This window comes from Bombina bombina, chromosome 12 (genome assembly GCF_027579735.1).
Source record: "Bombina bombina isolate aBomBom1 chromosome 12, aBomBom1.pri, whole genome shotgun sequence".
Lineage (NCBI taxonomy): Eukaryota > Metazoa > Chordata > Amphibia > Anura > Bombinatoridae > Bombina > Bombina bombina.
The window spans coordinates 102,521,065-102,540,466 of NC_069510.1; the positions used below are offsets into that span (position 1 = coordinate 102,521,065).

General features: G+C 38.7%; 1 protein-coding gene across 1 annotated transcript in view; it reads left to right on the top strand.

Moving 5' to 3' along the window:
- Positions 1–556: 556 nt before the first annotated feature.
- The window catches only part of HUWE1 (HECT, UBA and WWE domain containing E3 ubiquitin protein ligase 1), a 689,948-nt gene continuing 671,102 nt past the window's right edge, over positions 557–19,402 (top strand). The window contains exon 1 of the mRNA XM_053695471.1: positions 557–671. The gene's annotated coding sequence lies outside the window, so the exon portion shown is untranslated. The remainder of the gene's footprint in view (positions 672–19,402) is intronic.

A 19,402-nucleotide genomic window follows, 5' to 3' on the forward strand; every position in this document is an offset into this window, starting at 1 on the left:
AGTGAGATTACCGTGTTCTTAGGCCAGATACGATTATGTCATTCGATCCTAGATATATAAAGCTGCGTTACAGGGATGTTATTTTAGTTTGTGTACATATTCTTGCAAGCAAATCCTTACACAGCAGGAATATTTATGTCAGGAATGTGTATTCTCATTAATTTTTTTAAATTAATTGGGACTCCCATATTTTGTTAAACATGATATTTATGCAACAGACAATAGCACATCTGGACTTATATTTCATGCCCTTTTTGTTGTTGCTAATAAAGTTTTACCAAGTTCTGTTTAGAAGGCTCGCGAGCTTGCAAAAGGCGCAGCGCAGAGCTCGCGAGACGTAGATCGTGCGTGTTCTCCATTTGGGTATTTCCTATGACACCTTAATCTCGCGAGTGTATCGGCCTGCGGAATAGGAAAACCTCGCTTCACTTTGGTAGGAGGAGCCTGCAGAAACGCGAGAATTTCGAAGGCAGGAGGAGGGTAAGAGAGACCGTAGCTTTTCTATAGCGAGAATTGGTGGGAGGGGTTTGCTGAGGTCTCGCGAGATTTGGTGCCGCGGCTCTTGCGCTCTGGGGTCCAGGAGTCAGTGAGGATTTTTTTTTGAGGGAGATTTTTGTGTTAAGATGGCGCCGGCGACTGGTGCACGAAGCTGAACGCCGGTGAGTAAGCAGGTAATGTTTGTGCCATTGTGCCAGGGCAAAGAGTGGGTTTGGGCTTGGTTTACGCGCGCGGGGATCCGGGCTAGGCCGCGCTGGGGTGTCTGACACACGGGGAGCGGCCTCCCCTCCTGGGCACTGTGACACTCGAGGTCGGCGAGTTCCCTCTCCTTGTCTTTAGATCTGTGTATAGGTGTTTCTCACAGGCCGCGTAGTTTTTACCTCTTTCTGGTCTGTAGTAATATCTCTGGGTCTGAGTTAAGTGCCTCCTTGCCTGAGGTGACAGTCCCGGGCATGGAATGAATGCCCCTTGCATTAAGTAATCTACTTGCTTCTAAGTACTTTTGTTTTCTGACGTGAAATCCCCGGGTATGGGAGGAATGCCCCCGGCCAGAGCTAATGTCCCCAACTATGGGTTTATTTTTATTTTTTGTCTGAGGTGACAGCCCCAATTGTAGGCTAAATGGCCCCGGCATTCCCTTGGTAATGAATGATGTGACAGCTCCGGCTGTGGAATTAATCTTCCCCTGTCTGTGCTAATATTCATGGGAATGACTCAAGTGCCTCCTTGTCTGAGGTAAGTGGCCCTAGACTAAGGTGGCAGCCGGTGAGTCTCATTTGCGTAGGCCTCTGGTGTATATGGCACTCACCAGTACTGATTGTGCATAAGCTTGTGGCATTGAGTGGTGGATGGGGTTCTGCATTAAGTTGACTTAACTAACCCCAGGCTGATGTGTAAGTGCCTCATATGACTGCAAGGCCTATGGCATAATTTTAGACAGTACCTAGTGTGATGCAAGTATCTCTAGTCTGTTTAGTATTCAAAAGTAAAAAAAATGTAACCATAGTTAAAGTTGATAGTTTCTAGGATGATTTTAATTTGCCTCTGGTCTTAAGTAACTGTATATTGCCTGTGGTAATGCCCCATACCTAAATTCCCAGGCTATGTGTCAACTCCTACTCCGCAGTGTAGATGATCAACACCATTTTTGTAGTGTCGACAATGTGAGGGCTGGCATGTGCCATTCACCACCTGTGAATTCAATACAGAACTGCATGAATGATCTGGTGTGGGTAGAAGAAATTACTGAATATCATGGTGAGCTGGTACTTTTAGTATCCATAAGACATACCCTGCATATGAATGATCATAAGTTTCATAGTGGACATAGCCATACAGGTCCTGGTAGTACACATTTAGTGACCAGTGATGTCTGCATATGAATGATCATAAGTTTCATAGTGGACATAGCCATACAGGTCCTGGTAGTACACATTTAGTGGGCAGTGATGTCTGCATATGAATGATCATACGTTTCATAGTGGACATAGCCATACAGGTCCTGGTAGTACACATTTAGTGCAGTCCAATAGTGGTACAGCACTAAGATAACAAGGTGGTGCAGGCTGTAAGGGTACCACACAAAACCCTTAAAATAATAGCACAGTCCAAAGAATTCAGCAGCACTCACCACTATGTAGAAAATTCCATTTTTATTGGGATATTTCGAAATAGAAAAGACAACGTTTCGGACCTCTAGTCCATTGACATGATTAAGGACTAGAGGTCCGAAACGTTGTCTTTTCTATTTCGAAATATCCCAATAAAAACAGTACACATTTAGTGGGCAGTGATGTCTGCATATGAATGATCATAAGTTTCATAGTGGACATAGCCATACAGGTCCTGGTAGTACACATTTAGTGGGCAGTGATGTCTGCATATGAATGATCATACGTTTCATAGTGGACATAGCTATACAGGTCCAGGTAGTACACATTTAGCGGGCAGTGATGTCTGCAACATTTTATTAACTATAAGAGTTATCATGTTTTTAGTAGAAATCTAACTATTGCTTTTTTTTTTTTTTATAATTTAACTGCGTTGTCAGTTTTCTCTTGTGTATTATCTGTTCCTTGCTATATTGATGTTCTGTCACCTTGGCTGAAAATCTCGCTGCTGTGTGTGATAACAAAGGCTGCTTTTTTGTTCTCTTAAAGGGACATTGTACACTAGATTTTTCTTTGCATAAATGTTTTGTAGAAGATCCATTTATATAGCATATCTTTGGGTGTTTTTGAAAAAATGTATAGTTTTGCTTATTTTTAAATAACATTGTGCTGCTTTTCAGACTCCTAACCAAGCCCCAAAGTTTTAACTGTATACTGATGGTATACAGACTTCAGATTGCTTGTATAATGGGTCTTTTCATAGGCAGGGGAAGAGGGAGGGTCTGCTCTCAGCCCCTTTCAGTGGCTGTCTGCTTAACCTCATCAACAGTGCTAAATTGGGAGCTTATAATTAAGTTTTTAAAAGGTTTTATACTGGATTTTTATCAGTTTATGTGCATATTAATTATTCTTTATAGTAGTCTATTAAATGCAGTTAAATGAAAATTGGTTGTATACTGTCCCGTTTAAAAAAAGAAAAGAAAAAAGTTTTTCTTAATGGACTATGTATACTAAAGTGCAAAATATTTACACACACAATACATTCTTTAAAACAATTTAGAATGTTCAAAACTACTTGAAAATCATGGCAAGCTGTTTGAACACTACTCTAATCAATCACTGTGTAGTATGCAGCTGGCATAGACAATTTGCATCATACTTAGGTTAAAGAATTTGAGTTCCATTTTCTCTTTGAAGTGTTACAAGAGAGGTTTTGATAGGCATTTTACAGCAAAACGAGACAAATATTCTATATTAGAATGTATTAATTTTATTTCTGCAAAAACAATTTGATGCTGAAACAAGATTACAATATGTCAATTACACATCCAACTGAGAAATATTTGAAGAAATAAGTATCTAAATTACAATGTTTAATTTGTAGGGCAATAGACAGAGTTTAATCTCCCTATAGATTTGGAAACATTATTCCAATTGTTAAAGTAAATTAATTTCATTCAGTTTTGACAGAATGTAAATTTGGGTTTCACTTTTAGTTGTTAAAGGGATAGGAAAGTCATTTTAAATAGAAAGATTTTTATAATATACAAACTTTAGAAAAAAAGTATTCTAGTAATAGTTATTATCCAAGTGAGTCAGCACTGGCATATATGACACAAAGTATTCACAGATGCAATACGCACCAATGCCAGCTCTCTGACCTGTCATGGTGTTTTGAACCATGGTGTTTTTTTTTTTTTTTTTTAATTTGTTCTCTGGGTATCATTTGTTAAAAAGCATACCTATATAGGCTTAGGAGTAGTAATGCACTACTGGGAGCTAGCCGATTATTGGTCGCGGCAGTACATGCCATTTGTCATTGGCTCACCTGATATGTTCAGCTAACTCTCAGTAGTGCATTGATGCTTCTTTAACAAATGATACCAAGAGAATGAAGCACATTTGATACTAGAAGTAAATGAGAAAGCTGCTTAATATTGTATGCTCTCTCAATCATGAGAGAAAAAAAGTAATATCCCTTTAAGTAAAAAGTCAGTATTGTAACACAGCAGGAAGATATGAGGGTAGGCAGATTTATGTTCCAAGTCAGGATTTCAAGAAGTCAAATAGTTTGTGTCAGCCTTACTTTAGATGTTGGATTTGGTTTGTGTATAATTTTCACAGTTTTGATATTTTCATACAGATTTAATTTTTTGTATGTAATGTATCTGTCTGCCAAGACACAGGTACATTATAGCAAATGTATCTGGTGCACGCAGTGATTGCTACTTAACTTTTTTGAGTGTGTTTTCTAAAAAAAACGCACTCAAAGATTAAAGTAGCAATCACGGTGTGCACCAGATAAATTGGCTAAACTGTACTTGTGTCTTGGCATTCTTATATTTTGTGGTCCACAAATCTGTTGAAAAATTAGGAGCCAGAGCGTGGTATCTGTATGTGGATATAGATATAGATAGATATCTAGATAGAAAAAAACAAAAACCCTTCATGAACCCTACCCTTCCTCTCGCGCTTCTACACCCCCGCTCTGTTTCGTCTGACGGTTTACCCATAATCCACTCTGTTTTGCAAGGAAATTTGTTCCTAAATTGCAATGGCCAATTCAAGATATTCAGAACCCTTAAAAGGGGAAATTATTTGTATCCGCATTTCTTTAGTACATGATACAATTTTTTTTTCTTCCATTTACTGAAGAATCATTTCATTTGCATTTCTGAGTTCACTGGTATATCCAATTGCTCCATTATCATCTGGTTCTTTTATTTTCTGTAAAAATTCTATCAGATTAGGTTTAATTGGATTTCCAATATTTTAAGATCAGTTATCTTCCCACCAAGATTATGGAATTAAGTAATCGTGTATTTATTATGGACTTTTCTTTTAGTCCATCTACAAAGAAGAAAACGAATCTATCTAATATTTTAATTGCATTTTGAATTGTTTTATTTAACCAATAATTAACCCTGTGCCAACATTTCTGTATCTTAGGACAACTCCAAAAACAGTGATACAGGTCTGCCTTTGGCGTGTTGTATTTAAAGCAGTAGCCACCTGACCTAGCCTTAATGTTAGGTGTGATATATATTCTATTTATAAGCTTACTATAAGATTCCCTCCATGAGGAGGATACTGTTGCGAAATCCGCAAGCTTGAATCTTCTTTGAATAGTTTAGTTTGTGGCCTGCCATATAGTTGCTATCTTTTGGACATGATCTTGCCCGCAAGAAGCTATAATATAAAATTGAGAATATTTACCTACAGGTTAAACACGGGATCTAGGATTGACCATGCTTTCTCTTCGGCACTTAGTTGTTGTATTTACTCTGCCATCATGATTTCCATGTTATAGCCCATACCCTGTTGATTAAAAGCCTCTTGCTTTTGTTTAAAATGATGCTTGCCCCAAAAAGCAAATTCTGTGACTTGCAAGTGCTGTAAATCAAATAGCTGAGTTAGGCACTTTGCAGCATTTTGCTTTTTGGCTTCCCTAGAAAATATAGGACAAAGCAATTTTACACAAAAATTCTAGATAATGTGATTTGACAATTTTACAATGATACAGTATTGTAACCTCCTGTGGGATGTCCTTTGACATCGCTGCTGTTTGACTAACTGCATATTTTCGGCACACATTGGGTTTACCTCTTGTTGGTGTATATATATCGAAGTCTGCAGTTGACAGCAATGTATAATACTCATATGCTAGTTGACTTGAAACTGATGCAGTATAACTGTAAAAAGCTGACAGGAAAATATCACCTGAACATCTCTATGTTAAAAAGGAATATATTCTACCTCACAATTTCCTCAGCTCAGCAGAGCTATGTAAAATGTTATACTTCAGATGCAGGTAATAAAAAATGAAGAAATGAACTGCAGCCAATCGGCATCAACAGTGCAGGTCATGAACTCTTTTAATGTGATCTCATGAGATTTCATAGTTAAATTCCTTACACTGAATAGGGAATTAAAATGAGTGTGTATGAGGCACGCTCCCTCCCAGGACAGACATACTGATTTGCTGCTTAAAGTCAAATGAATACTGTGAATACTTAAGACATTTTGAGGTAAAATATCTTCCTTTTTTACATAGAGATGTTCAGGTGATATTTTCTAGTCTGCTTTTAACAGCTATGCTGCATCACTTTCAAGTGTTTCAACATTTGGGTATCATGGCCCTTTAACAAGGTCTTTCACATGCGCCCATACGTGCTCCGTAAATAGTGCAGGTCTTGCTGATGTTTGCAAGACCATGCTAAATCTGCATGCCTTTGAAGTGAGGAGTTCAGTACTAGCATGGCTTCATTGCTGTTGACGAAGCTGCTCTAGTAAACCCTTAACAACGGCGAATGATGTACAGGGTGCGTCAGTCTTTAAGGGGTTAAAGTGGCATGTTACCCAAATGCTGTGAAAGTAATTTAGCAGCATATTGGTAACATGTCCCTTTTTTAATTCCCCTTTAGTTGCTTATGATTTCTTGTTAAAGTGCTGGAATTGCTTGTATTATGTCAGTTTGATTGCAAGTTACTTTATGATATTTCCAAGCAATGGATTTGATTTTTAAATAGGATCACAATTCATGATGCTTCTCCTCCTAAATGTATTGAAGTGCCTTAGCTTCAGAGAATTTGAGGACACATGGTTTACTCTCTACAAATGTGTTATTCTATTCTATGTTTAGATTTTCTAGTTTAAAAGTTGAAAATGTAACATGACAGAACCTGATTAAAAGTTCCTAGGTGATTGTCTAATAAATTGTCCCTGAGCATAGAAAACAAACCTGTCAATCATCCTTTATATTTAAAGGGACATAAAACCCACAATTTTTCTTCCATGATATAGATCAGCGTTTCTTAACCTTTAAGTAGCAAGTACCCCCCCCCCCCCCTTGGTATACACCTGATTTCTATGTACACCAACTGTAGCACAAATGTTATTGATATTTTACATGAGCAAAAATGGAAATCGTGTGTTACTTGATTTAACAAGATTGTATCAGATATCTTAAGTAAATATATATAGGAATCAAATATTTATTATGTTTTCCAGAATTTAAAAAAGAGGAAAATAAACTTTTCTGCATTATAAGGAAAGCAATATTTATGTAATTCTTTCTATTTTTAATAACCATTTCATACACTGTTTATCTGTCTCGTTTTACTGAGTCACACTTCAGTATGATGCACTTTACCTATTTCACAGTGACACATTTAAGTGCCACTTGTCTCTGTGACACTTGGTCACTGTAATAATTTCTCAGTTCATATCAGTGACGCTTTAACGCCAGCCTTCATATGTCACAAACAAGCCAGAATCTAAGGTTTTACCAATTTGAGGCAAATCCGTGATTGAACAGTGGTCTAGGCAGGGAAATACTTAGTCAGCCCTGTTAGGAGAGCTCAAGGTTAGAAATGAGAAACAGAGCTTTCATTGATATGTCATGTTTGCAATAGCTACATCAGGGAAAAAAAATGAAGGCCAATCCCTGGAGTACCCCTAGCCAATACCTCAAATACCCCCAGGGGTACACATACCACAGTTTGAGAAACTAGGATATAAATTATACAATATTAAACTTCTTTCCAATTTATTTTTAATTTTATTCTCTTTTCATCCTTTTATTGAAGGAACAGCAATGCACTACTGGAGGTAGCTGCACACACATGTGAGACAATGAAAGTAGGTATATAGGTACAGCCACCACTCAGCAGCCAGCTCCTTAGCCTACCTAGGTATTTTCAACAAAGAATACAAACAGAACAAAGCAAATTGGATAATAGAAGTACATGGCAAAGCTATTTAAAATTGCACAATCTATCTTAATCATGAAAGAAAAAATAATAATGTATTACTTGTGGTTCAGAAGTACCCATAGACTAGTGGGAATGTTAAGCCATGTGTCTAAGGCTATCCTGTCATACATCAGGGCTTGACAAATCCTGGAGTCAATAGACCAGAGTTCATAGGATTGTACTTCTCTATATATTTCTGTAGATTTGTCTGACTTGACAGTAATGTAGCTGGTAGAATTCAAGTAGTGGAAACAGCACACCTGTACCTTCTTTTAGTGGGGCACGGAGCAACAGACTTGCCAAGTCTCTTCAGTATCCATAAACTTCAAAAAAACTCCAGCCACCAGCTTCATTAAAAGACCTTTATTCTTTCATTCTGGGTCCCAATAACACATACGTTTCAAGCCTGCACTAGGCTCTTAGTCAGGTACATGACTAAGAGCCTAGTGCAGGCTTGAAACGTATATATTATTGGGACCCAGAATGAAAGAATAAAGGTCTTTTAATGAAGCTGGTGGCTGGAGTTTTTTTTAAGTTTATAGTAATGTAGCTGGCCCATGACTTTGGTTTCAATTTGTCAACCCAGATAAAAGGAGCAGGTGAGACTGTCTTAACTGCTATACCTATTTAATAGTAATTAATGATAACTGATCTCCCTGATTCTGTACATTTAACATTGTATACTCTATATCAGGGCTCGACAAACCCAGGAGCTACTGGCTCCTAGAATTGTGTTTCCTAATACCTATACATCATGGAGAGGAAATTGATCACTTTATGTCCATTTCAATGATTCTGTAAGGTCATTCTCCTTTTGTATTTCTTCAAATTTATTATTGTATCTTTGTAAATGTATACAAATATGAATAAATAAAATTGTATAATGGCTCCAAACACTTTGCAATTCATGAGATGTGTAGAATGCTTGGGTTTTCAGTTTTTAATACAGTCAAAATGTTGTGATGCTTAGTGTGTAACACCTGCACACAGATTGGTAAAATAGGTCTGGAGGAGGTGCCAGCAATTTTATTTTGCATTTAATATGGTATATTTTAGTTTTATATTCCTGTTTATGAAACAATTTTATAGTGGTACAAGTGAATACAAAATGAGTTTACACTGACAATCGTTATATCATCTGTTTTACTTGTGATTATTTCCAGTTATCACCTTGTAAAGTGCAACAGTAAACAACGTAATGTGATATGGCATATATATGTGCTGGTACAAAATCTTTGCTGCTAACAAAATGTTTGGCAACTGGTAACTGATACATATGCTTGCGACACATTGCAGAATCTGTTGATTCACCTTGTTGTCCTCCATTTATTCAGAAACATACTGTTCTGCAATTTGTATTTTTAAAACTAATTACTCATTTGTAATCTCTGCACCGTAATACTAATTCTGAAAAGGTTCAGAATGAGGAAGTGGAGTGCCTTAGGTTGGGCAGCCATTGTGCGCAAATCGGATCCTTAAAGGGACAGTATACACCAGGGGTGTCAAACTTGCGGGCCTCATGCGGCCCTCAACCTAATTTTGTGCGGCCCACGCCACCTCCATGAAAAATATTAATTATAATATGCTTATTACTTAAAGAGCAAGTGCGCTTACTGTTAGGGATGCACATACATTAAAACATACGTTATTAAAAAGAAAAAGACAGATAAGTGCATAATGATTTCTTCAACACATGCAGTTCATTACTATGGTAGCACTGATTTCCCACATCATTTCTGTCCATTCCTTTCCATCATTTTCTCTTTAACTAAAATCACATACTTTATATATATTTCTATGTATTTATTTTATATTATGTACAACAGGTATGTCTATCACTATTATAAACAGTGGGTCGCACGTGGAGCGTGTGTCTCACCTTCTTAAAAGCATTAGAGCACATTTCCTCAAGCCAGAGTAAGTTAATTAGGAGTTACAGAACACAATCTTTTGAAATGTATACAGTTATAGCAAATGCCACTGCACTGTTTAGCAATGACAAGATATGTAGGTAGTGTGCGGCCCACGTGAGTTGTACTTGTATGGAAAATGGCCCGCAACTAAAATGAGTTTGACACCCCTGGTATACACCAATTTTCATATAACTGCATGTATTAGACACTACTATAAAGAATATGGCAAATGAACAATGTTCTCCAGCTTCCAAAATTCTTTAAAATAGACCTTTATTTGGCAAAACATGGGTCCAATACAGCAACTTATCTGGCTACAACATGACCTTACTGGTAAGCATGAGTAAGGGCATGTTGTAGCCCAAAACATTGTTGTTTGCTGTATTGAACCCATGTTTTGCTGAATAAAGGTATATTTTAAATAATTTTGGAAGTCTGGTGGACATTGTTTATTTGGCGTTTGGTAAACCACCTCTGTTTACTCATAAGTGCTGTGCCCACATCTGCATTTATAAAGAAAAATATGCACAGATACTGATCTAAAAATCCAGTATAAAACCTTTTAAACAGTTACTTAGAAACTACCAGTTTAGCACTCTTGATGAGGTTAGGCTGGGACACACAGTGAAAGGGGCTTGGAAAAGAGAATGAACAGGCACTCCCCCCTTGCCTGCATATGAAAAGACAGATAACATTAATAGGTACAGCAGGAGTGTGTAAACGAGCGTATACATCAGACACTTTGGGGCTTGGTTAAGAGTCTGAAATTCAGCACAATGTTTTAAAAATATAAGCAAAACTATACATTGTTACACAAACAGTCCCCGGATGGGCTATATAAATGGATCATCTACAAAACATTTATGTAAAGAAAAAAATCTAGTATGCAATATCCCCTTAATCACTAAGAACCATATATTTCCAGATGTGTCCTTTTGATTTGTTGAGGAACATCTCACATTTGCCTGTGCATTCTGCTAGTTGTAGGCCTTTGCATTTTTATAGGATCCCCGTGTTGCACATTGTATAGCTCAGCTTAAATTGAATGTCAATTTTGATGCTAAAGTGCCCGTTTTTTAAAAATTCTATTAAAAACAGCGGCACTTTAATTCGTCAAAATTTACATTTCACTCATGTTGTGAAAAACTTACCTTTTAATTTTGACAGCAGCTCCAGCTTCCTCCGGTCGTTGCAAGCCATTTCTGACGTCAGAAATGATGGATAGGTCATCCTCCAATCACGGCCCCCCCCCCCCCCCCCCCCGGGGAATCGGTGTCTGATTCAACGCTGTGATTGGAGGAAGCTGGATTTCTCATTTTAGACCCAGGAAGAGGCTTTGCGACTGGTGGAGGAAGCTGGAGCTACTGTCAAGTTTAAAAGGTAAGTTTGTTTTTTTTTTTTTGTTTTTTTTGTTTTTTGTTTTGTTTTTTTCTGTTTTTCACAACAGGAGTGAAATGTAAATTTTTTTTATTGAGATTGTTAACCAATATACAATTTAACATATGTCCATCTACATCATTGGAAAATATACATAGTACATAATACATAAGGGTGAACACTATAACTGGTTGAGTATACAATACACAAGCCACTTATAAGTTTGGTATCATAACGGTAGGAAAGAAAATTAGATGTGGAATCAATAATTAACCATCGCGTCTGCTGGGATGGCAAGCTATGGTTGTGTCCTAGAATGAAATAAGAGCAAGAGGGTTTTGGGTTGTAGATTTTTTCTAAACATCAATCTGTTTAATGTTCCAAGACTCTGTAAATGAATATGTAGATGGGCTTCGGCATATGAAATCTCTTTTTAATAGGGAAAAGGATAAATAAGAAATAGAATGAAAAACTTTTGGGGGTAGTCAGCGGGCAGGAGCCGCTCTAAAGATAAGGGGAGGGGGCGGAGGCGTGTCTAGGGGATTTACTGATATTGTGTTAAATGGTGCGTGGATTAGAATAAATTCAAAGAGGGCATATACTCCTGTAATCTGGGAGGAGAGACCTTGAGATTCTCACAAATGATGTTTAGGGATTAAATTGTAAGCGGATGATAAAAAATGGTCTGATAGAGCTGTCAAATTAAACAGCAAAATTAAACAGTATCCCTGGAGGGGTTTAAAGTGAGGAATTAATAACTATATAGGATGTGACCATATAGGGCCTTGATACACCCCACAGCTTTATTAAAAAGTACCTTGTGTGCTGGGAGGTGGAGTGGGACATCATTAGTTAAATATGTCTGAGCAAATATAACCTGGAATGTGGTAATCATAAGATAAAATATATATGAACTTCATTGGGTGTTTATGAGGTGGGTGCACATAAAGTTGATAGCAAAGGTGTAATAGGTTTTCTGAGTGTCTCATGTGGTTGTATAATCTTGCAGGTTTACAATGTCAAGACACTAGAGACCCTCCTAGACTTAGGGACCCGTATAGATGCATAGTGAAAGGTAGGGAAAATCAGAGGAGTACAGCTATATAGCAAAGAGTCTACTCTAGAAGGGACATACCAGCCATTTCAGCTATTTATTCCGTTTCAGTATTCTTATAATTATGAACAAAGCATAATAAGACCACCATATTTGTATCATTCATACACCTGGGAGTATCTGAGACTGCATGCTGACTGAGTAATTAACATAGCGCCTGTGTCACACGAAGAAGTAATAGTAGAGAACTGATCACGCCTCTAGCTTGCTCAATAGATCCTGAAGGTTATTGCATGTATAATATATGTGTCCCTTCACACCGAGGAAAATTAGAAGCATATATATGCTAGGGTCTGATATTTGTTCAGTGTGTGACTGTGTATGTAGGACTATCATTTAAATGAGTGCTGCAATGGCCCCTATAGTATATCAGACCCCATACATAGTATATGAAACATTGAGACAATACAACCTGTACAATAAGTGGTCTACACCAAGAGGACAGGGCATGAGACACTACCAACAAATAAACTACTTTTGAGACTGTGATAATTGTAAGTGAGGCATGGTATATATCCAGCAGATCCACATTATTGAAGGCATAACAGTACCAGAGACCACCTGCAGGGAAAATGGTTAACTCAGAACTTGTAGGGATTAAATAAATAACAGCAGAGGTGAGCAACTGTCAGGTAAATAATCCCCCCACAGCAAAAAAAACAAAAAAGACATTTACTCTTGTAGTTAGGAGTGGGGTGTTGAAACATTTCTCCGGATTAGGCTAGTGTGGACAATATCACCCACGGAAGTGGTTGTCAACGGAGTTTCTCTAACAGTGAACTGTGCTATAATAAAACTATAAACTGTATCAACTACACACATATAGGCATCCCAAAATGTAATAAATTCTCAGACTGGACGTCTTCATATAACTGCAGCCCATGCATGCTAAGACCGACATAAAGTGAATTAAATTAGCTGTCCTTTAAACAAGTTGGGTTGTGAGAACATCAGAGTCTGACAGTGGTCTAATCAAAAGAGACCTCACCATAGTCTTATAGTTACTGGCTTCAACAGACACCAGTTTTAAGTAGCGATAACCCCATAAGCATGAGTTTGTACAGGGGACAGTGACTGTCTGTTGGGACTAAGGAGCTGTCATTTCCGAGTCTCTCGATCAAAGGCAAAGGATAGGTGTTGAGGGTGCCTGGCAATACGGCTTTTTTAAATGTTGCCTGAGAAACCTGAATCATAGAGTACTTTACCGCCAATGTGGGTTCTATAATCAGGGCTCCCTCTGCTAGGCCGACACCCGGTCGCCCGGCCGCATCAGACCAGGTAACGGCCTCACTCTGGGCATGTTGTGCAGTCCTTGCTTTTCCTGTATCGCTATGCTGTGGCGGATCAGGGGACATTTGATGTTCTCGTAGCGGCGCATCAGAGAGGCATGGGATGTCTGCATGATCTCGTCCCAAGTACTGTGTTTCTCCTCCGCTACCCGGTGTCTCCTCCCATCTGGTCAGTGGTGCCTGGTCTCGCCTCACGGATCGGCATATAGCAGTGAGGTCAGCAAATCCTCTGTCCATCTTGGATTCGAGGATCTCAAGCAGGGCCTGCATTTCTATGTATGTGATCTCCATGATACAGTTGTGAGGCGTGGAGTGCAGCTGTAGTTATTGTCTCCGCATTAAGGGCTGTAAGATGGCCGCTGCTCAGGGCCTCAACCGGTCAATTCGAAGCTCCTGGGTCATAGATACAGTAGAATAAGTTTTCCTTCTGAGTGTTGAGGGCCAGCGTTCTTTTCTACTGTAGTTATTCAAATACTTTGCTGTCTTTGTCTGTTAGAAAATGGCTAAGTCGCCCAGATTCACCAGGAGCTCCTGAAAATGCGACTGCACACCATGAGTGCCTAGACACGCTCCTGTGAAATGTAAATTTTGATGAATTAAAGTGCCCCTGTTTTTAATAAAAATTTTTAAAAATCGGGCACTTTAGCATCAAAATTGACATTCACTTTAACCCTTTGAGTGCTAATGACGGCTCTGAGCCGTCACAGAGTTTCTCACTCTGGTGCTGACGGCTCAGAGCCGTCATGAGCACTCTCCCACCTTGAGGGATATCTGGGGGCTCCTAACTGCTCCTACCCCGGCGATCATGCCTGTAGAGTGACAGGCATCACCGGGGCCTCACGTGATGCACGGTGACGTCACGCGCAATAACGTGATGACGTCACCGTGTAACTTTATTTATACTTAACAATGTTAAGTATAGGAGGAGGGGGCATGCTGCTTAGACGCCTGTATCTCAGGCATCTAAGCAGCTACAGACCCCCAAGACCCACTGTTGGAAAGGGAATTGCCTAACCTTTCCAACAGTGTAAGTCTTGGGGGTCGTTAAAAAATGTTTTTTTCAAAAATGTAAAAAAATAAAAACAACCTTAGAAAGTGCTTAGCACTCAAAGGGTTAAAGGAACAGTCTACACCAGAAGTTATGTTTAAAAAGATAGATAATCCCTTTATTACCAATTTCCCAGTTTTGCATAACCAACAGTTATATTAATATACTTTTACCTCTGTGATTACCTTGTATCTAAACCTCTGCAGACTTCCCCCTTATTTCAGTTCTTTTGACAGACTTGCATTTTAGCCAATCAGTGCCGACTCCTAGGTAACTCCATGGGTGTGAGCACAATATTATCTATATGGCACACATTAAATAACACCCTCTAGTTGTAAAAAAAAACACCTGTCAAAATGCATTCAGATACGAGGTGGCCTTCAAAGGATAAGGAATTAGCATATGAGCCTACCTAGGTTTAACTTTTAACTAAGATTATTATTATTATTATTATTATAATTATTATTATTAATTTTATTTATTTGTAGTGTGCCAACAGGTTCTGCAGCGCTAAAGACATGAGTCTAATATACAAGGTGACAGTTATCAAAGGCAAAGGGATAGAGGGCCCTGCCAAGAGTTTCAGTGATCTACAGAGCAGCTAAGCTTGAAGGCTTACATGCTAAGGGGTTTCAGGGGCATAGCTAAAGGAGTGGGCGTAAGATAGAAAAATCTTAGTGTAAATTATATGCATCCCTGAGCAGTAGAGTCTTTAAGGAGCGCTTGAAAGTTTGAAAACTAGGGTAGTCGTGTAGAGCGAGGCAGAGAGTTCCACAAAATAGGGGCCAGTCTGGAGAAGTCCTGTAGATGGAAATGTGAGGCGCTGACAAGAGAGGAGGAGAGAAGGTCATGAGCGAAGGGCATGGGAGGGCGAGAATCTTGAGACTAGGTTGGAGATATTTGGAGGAGCAGTGTTATTGAGAGCTTTAAAAGTTATAGTCCGGATTTTGTGTTTAATCCTGGAGGCAAGAGGAAGCCAGTGAAGGGATTGGCAGAGAGGTGCAGCAGATGAGCAGCGACGTGTAAGGAAGATCAGCCTGACAGAGGCGTTGCAATAGTCAATGCGGAAAATGAGTTTAAAGTCTTAGTTGTGCCTTGTGTGAGGAAGTGACAAATTTTGGAGATGGTTTTTGAGGTGGAGACCGCAAGAATTTTCCAAAGACTGGATGTGGGGAGTGAAAGAGATCGGAGTCAAGTGTGACCCCCAAGACATCGGGCATGCATGTTTGGGGTAATGTTATTATCAACATTCAGAAAAAGTTGGAGAGGTGGGGAGTTTGGTTGAAGGGGTAAAATAAGGAGCTCAGTTTTTGAGAGATTTAGCTTAACCCTTGAGTGCTAAGCAATTTCCCACCTGGGTGCTAAGCTGGATTTGAGGATTTTTTTTTTTTTCAGATCCCCCAAAACTTAAACCGTTGGAAAGGTTAGGCGATTACCTTTCCATCTGTGGATCTTGGGGGTCTGTATCTGCTTAGATTCCTGAGATACAGACTTCTAAGCAGCATGCCCCCATTTCCCTATACTGTCCATTGTAATTTTTCAATAAAGTTGCGTGGTAACGTCATCACGTCATTGCGCGTGACGTCGCATCGCAAAACGTGAAGCCCCGGCGCCGGGGTGGGAGTCGATGGGAGCCCCCAGATTGCCCTCAAGGTGGATGAGTGCTAGCGATGGCTCTGAGCCGTCAGTACCTGACTTGGAAAATTTGCGACGGCTCAGAGCCGTTGTGGCACTCAAAGGGTTAAAGGACCAGTAAACACAGTAGATTTGCATAATCAACAAATGCAATATAACAAGACAATACAATAGCACTTAGTCTGAACTTCAAATGAGTAGTGGATTTTTTATTTATTTTTTTCAGATGAATCGGTGCCTGGTTTTTAATAATCCAGTTAAAAACAAGGGCACTTTAATTCATCAAAATTTACATTTCACTCGTTTTCTTCAAATACCTTTTAATCTTCACAGCTGCTCCAGCGATTGCCCCGGCTGTCGGAAGCCTCTTAGTAAGTCAGAAATTACGAATCCGGCTTCCTCCAATCATGGCTTTCCCCCGGGGGGGAATCATGGCCTGAGGAAGCCAAATTCATCATTTTTGACCCGAGAAGAGGGCTTGCGACGGGTCGGAGGAAGCACTGCAGCGGCTGTCAGGTAAGTATTTGAAGAAAACGAGTGAAATTAAATTTTGATGAATTAAAGTAGGATTATTAAAAAACGGGCACCGATTCATCCAAATTGGCATTCACTTTAAGTTATGTCTATTTCCACTCCCCCTGTACCATGTGACAGCCATCAGCCAATCACAAATGCATACACGTTTATTCTGTGAATTCTTGCACATGCTCAGTAGGAGCTGGTGACTCAAAGTTTAAATATAAAAAGACTGCGCATTTTGTTAATGGAAGTAAATTGGAAAGTTGTTTAAAATTGCTGTTCTATCTGAATCATGAAAGTTTAATTTTGACTTAAGTGTCCCTTTAATGTAGTGAGAGGACACCCAGGATGAAATATTAGAAAGACAGTGACACAAGTTAGTAAGGAAGGGGATAGATAGGTCTGGTGCAGGGATATCATCAGCATACAAATGGTATTGAAACCTAAGAGAATACCAAGAGAAGAAAAATTGAAAAGTTGTTTAAAATGACATGCCCTATCTGAATCATGAAAGTATATTTTGGACTAGACTGTCCCTTTTTAAAGTACCAGAACAGGGAAGTGTCTGTGCTGAAAATGAGTTTTCATCTGAGGTTATGTGGAGGAGCTGCAGGGTGGTAACCTGAACATAAGGAAAGCGTGGTGTTGTCCTGCAGGTATCAGGTTGTGCAGTTCATGTAAAGTGTAAGGCATGGAAGGGGATGTGTGAGCCTAGGACATTGGTTTTAAGCGGTATCGTTTGTGCTTCTTCACACACGACGTGTACACTACAGCTCGTAATCCTTGTCACTGAAGGTCTACGCCAAGGGACACAAATGTAACTTTGGGAGGGAGAAGCGGCCTTTAACATGTTGCGAGGGGTCATCACACGAAGAATAAATAGAACTGAAGTAAATAAGAGTGTTTCAAGACCCACACTAGAGAAAACTGTGGGCTATAACCTTTCAAATGATTTATCTTCAAATATTGCTCAAGACTTTTATTGGGTATTTTGTAGGAAAAAAAAGTATTTCTCTAAAGAATTAGAATAAAAGTGTTGCATTATATAAAGTGTCCATGCGATCAGTCATTTGGCTCCTCTTGCAGTATAATACCCCCCTACCCTATAGATGTCCCATCCTATTCTATCGGTTCTAGGCCCAAACCACCTCTTGATCTTGCAGCTTTTCTATGTTGTGATACAACAAAGTAATTAATCTGTACTGCAACGGTTGTTGTTGCTAACAAGATGACAATTGTTTAGAGGCCTGCAGGCTCTATATCAGTCATTACAGTCACCACAGAATAAGCCTTTATTCTGGTGACATTCTGCATGTTTGACGGTTGTAAGTTCAACTTGCCATACACAGATTATTTTCTCTTTGACATCCTGCTTAAAGGGACACTAAACCCAATTTGTTTTCTCTCATGATTCAGATAGAGCACGCAACTTTCTAATTTAATCCTATTTTCAATTTTTCTTCATTCTCTTTCTATCTTTATTTGAAAAATAAGACATCTAAGCTAATTTTTGATTGACACTGGACAGCACTTTAATGGTGGGTGAATTTATCCACCAATCGGCAAGAACAACCCAGGTTGTTCCCCAAACAGGCCAAACGGGCCAGCTTCTAAACTTACATTCTTGCTTTTCAAATAAAGATACCAAGAGAATGAAGAAAATTTGATAATAGGAGTAAATTAGAAAGTTGCTTAAAATTGCTGCTCTATTTTAATCACAAAAGCGAAAATTTGGGTTCAGTGTCCCTTTTAACTTTGGACAGCAGGCAGCTGTGATGATATCCTTGTGCACTGTATACCGCTTAATATTAGCTGCTTTTTTCTTCTTTCTTCTTCTTCTTTGTTTGGACACACTTAGTGTGCAAATGAATGTACCAAAATAGCTATAAATGAACAAACAATTGTTCATGGATATTATTTAAAAGGATAGTCCAGGCAAAATTGGAAACCACATGGATTTAAGTTTTGAATAGAAGCATTTTTGTAATATACGTGTATAAGCAAAAATGCTTCTAATAAAATCTATAGTTGTTTCAAAAGTTTATTTAAGTATGCACAATGCACCAGCATTTTAAACACAACACTTGCTCAGGCAGCCTAAGGTGCTTGTACCATCTGGTAATGAACTAATTTGTTAATTGCTGACACGATTGCAAGCCCTACTTGTGTTCTGAGCAGCTGCTGTATTTACAATTCTGATGCACTGACAATACCTAGCTATGCTTCACATGCAGAGATGAATGCTAAGCCTAAAACAGTGATAACTTTTACTTGAAGCATTTTTGACAATACATGTATATTGCTAATATGTTTCTATTCAAAGATGTAATTTATGTGCATTTCAATTTTGACCGGAATGTCCCTTTAAGCAATGTAACAAAGGATAGGCAGTAAGATTTTTGGGATATTTTCACCTCTTGTACTTAAAGGGACATGAAACCCACTTTTTTTTTTCTTTCAGGATTCTAATAGAAAATACAATTTTAAAAGTTTCTATTTTACTTCTATTATCAAACTTGATATGTTCTCATGTTATCCTTTGTTAAAAAATACCTAGATAGGCAGCGTGCACATCCTGAAGCACTACATGAAATAGGGCTACCATCTAGTGCTCTTGCTAATGTATAGCATTGTTGTAAAACTGCT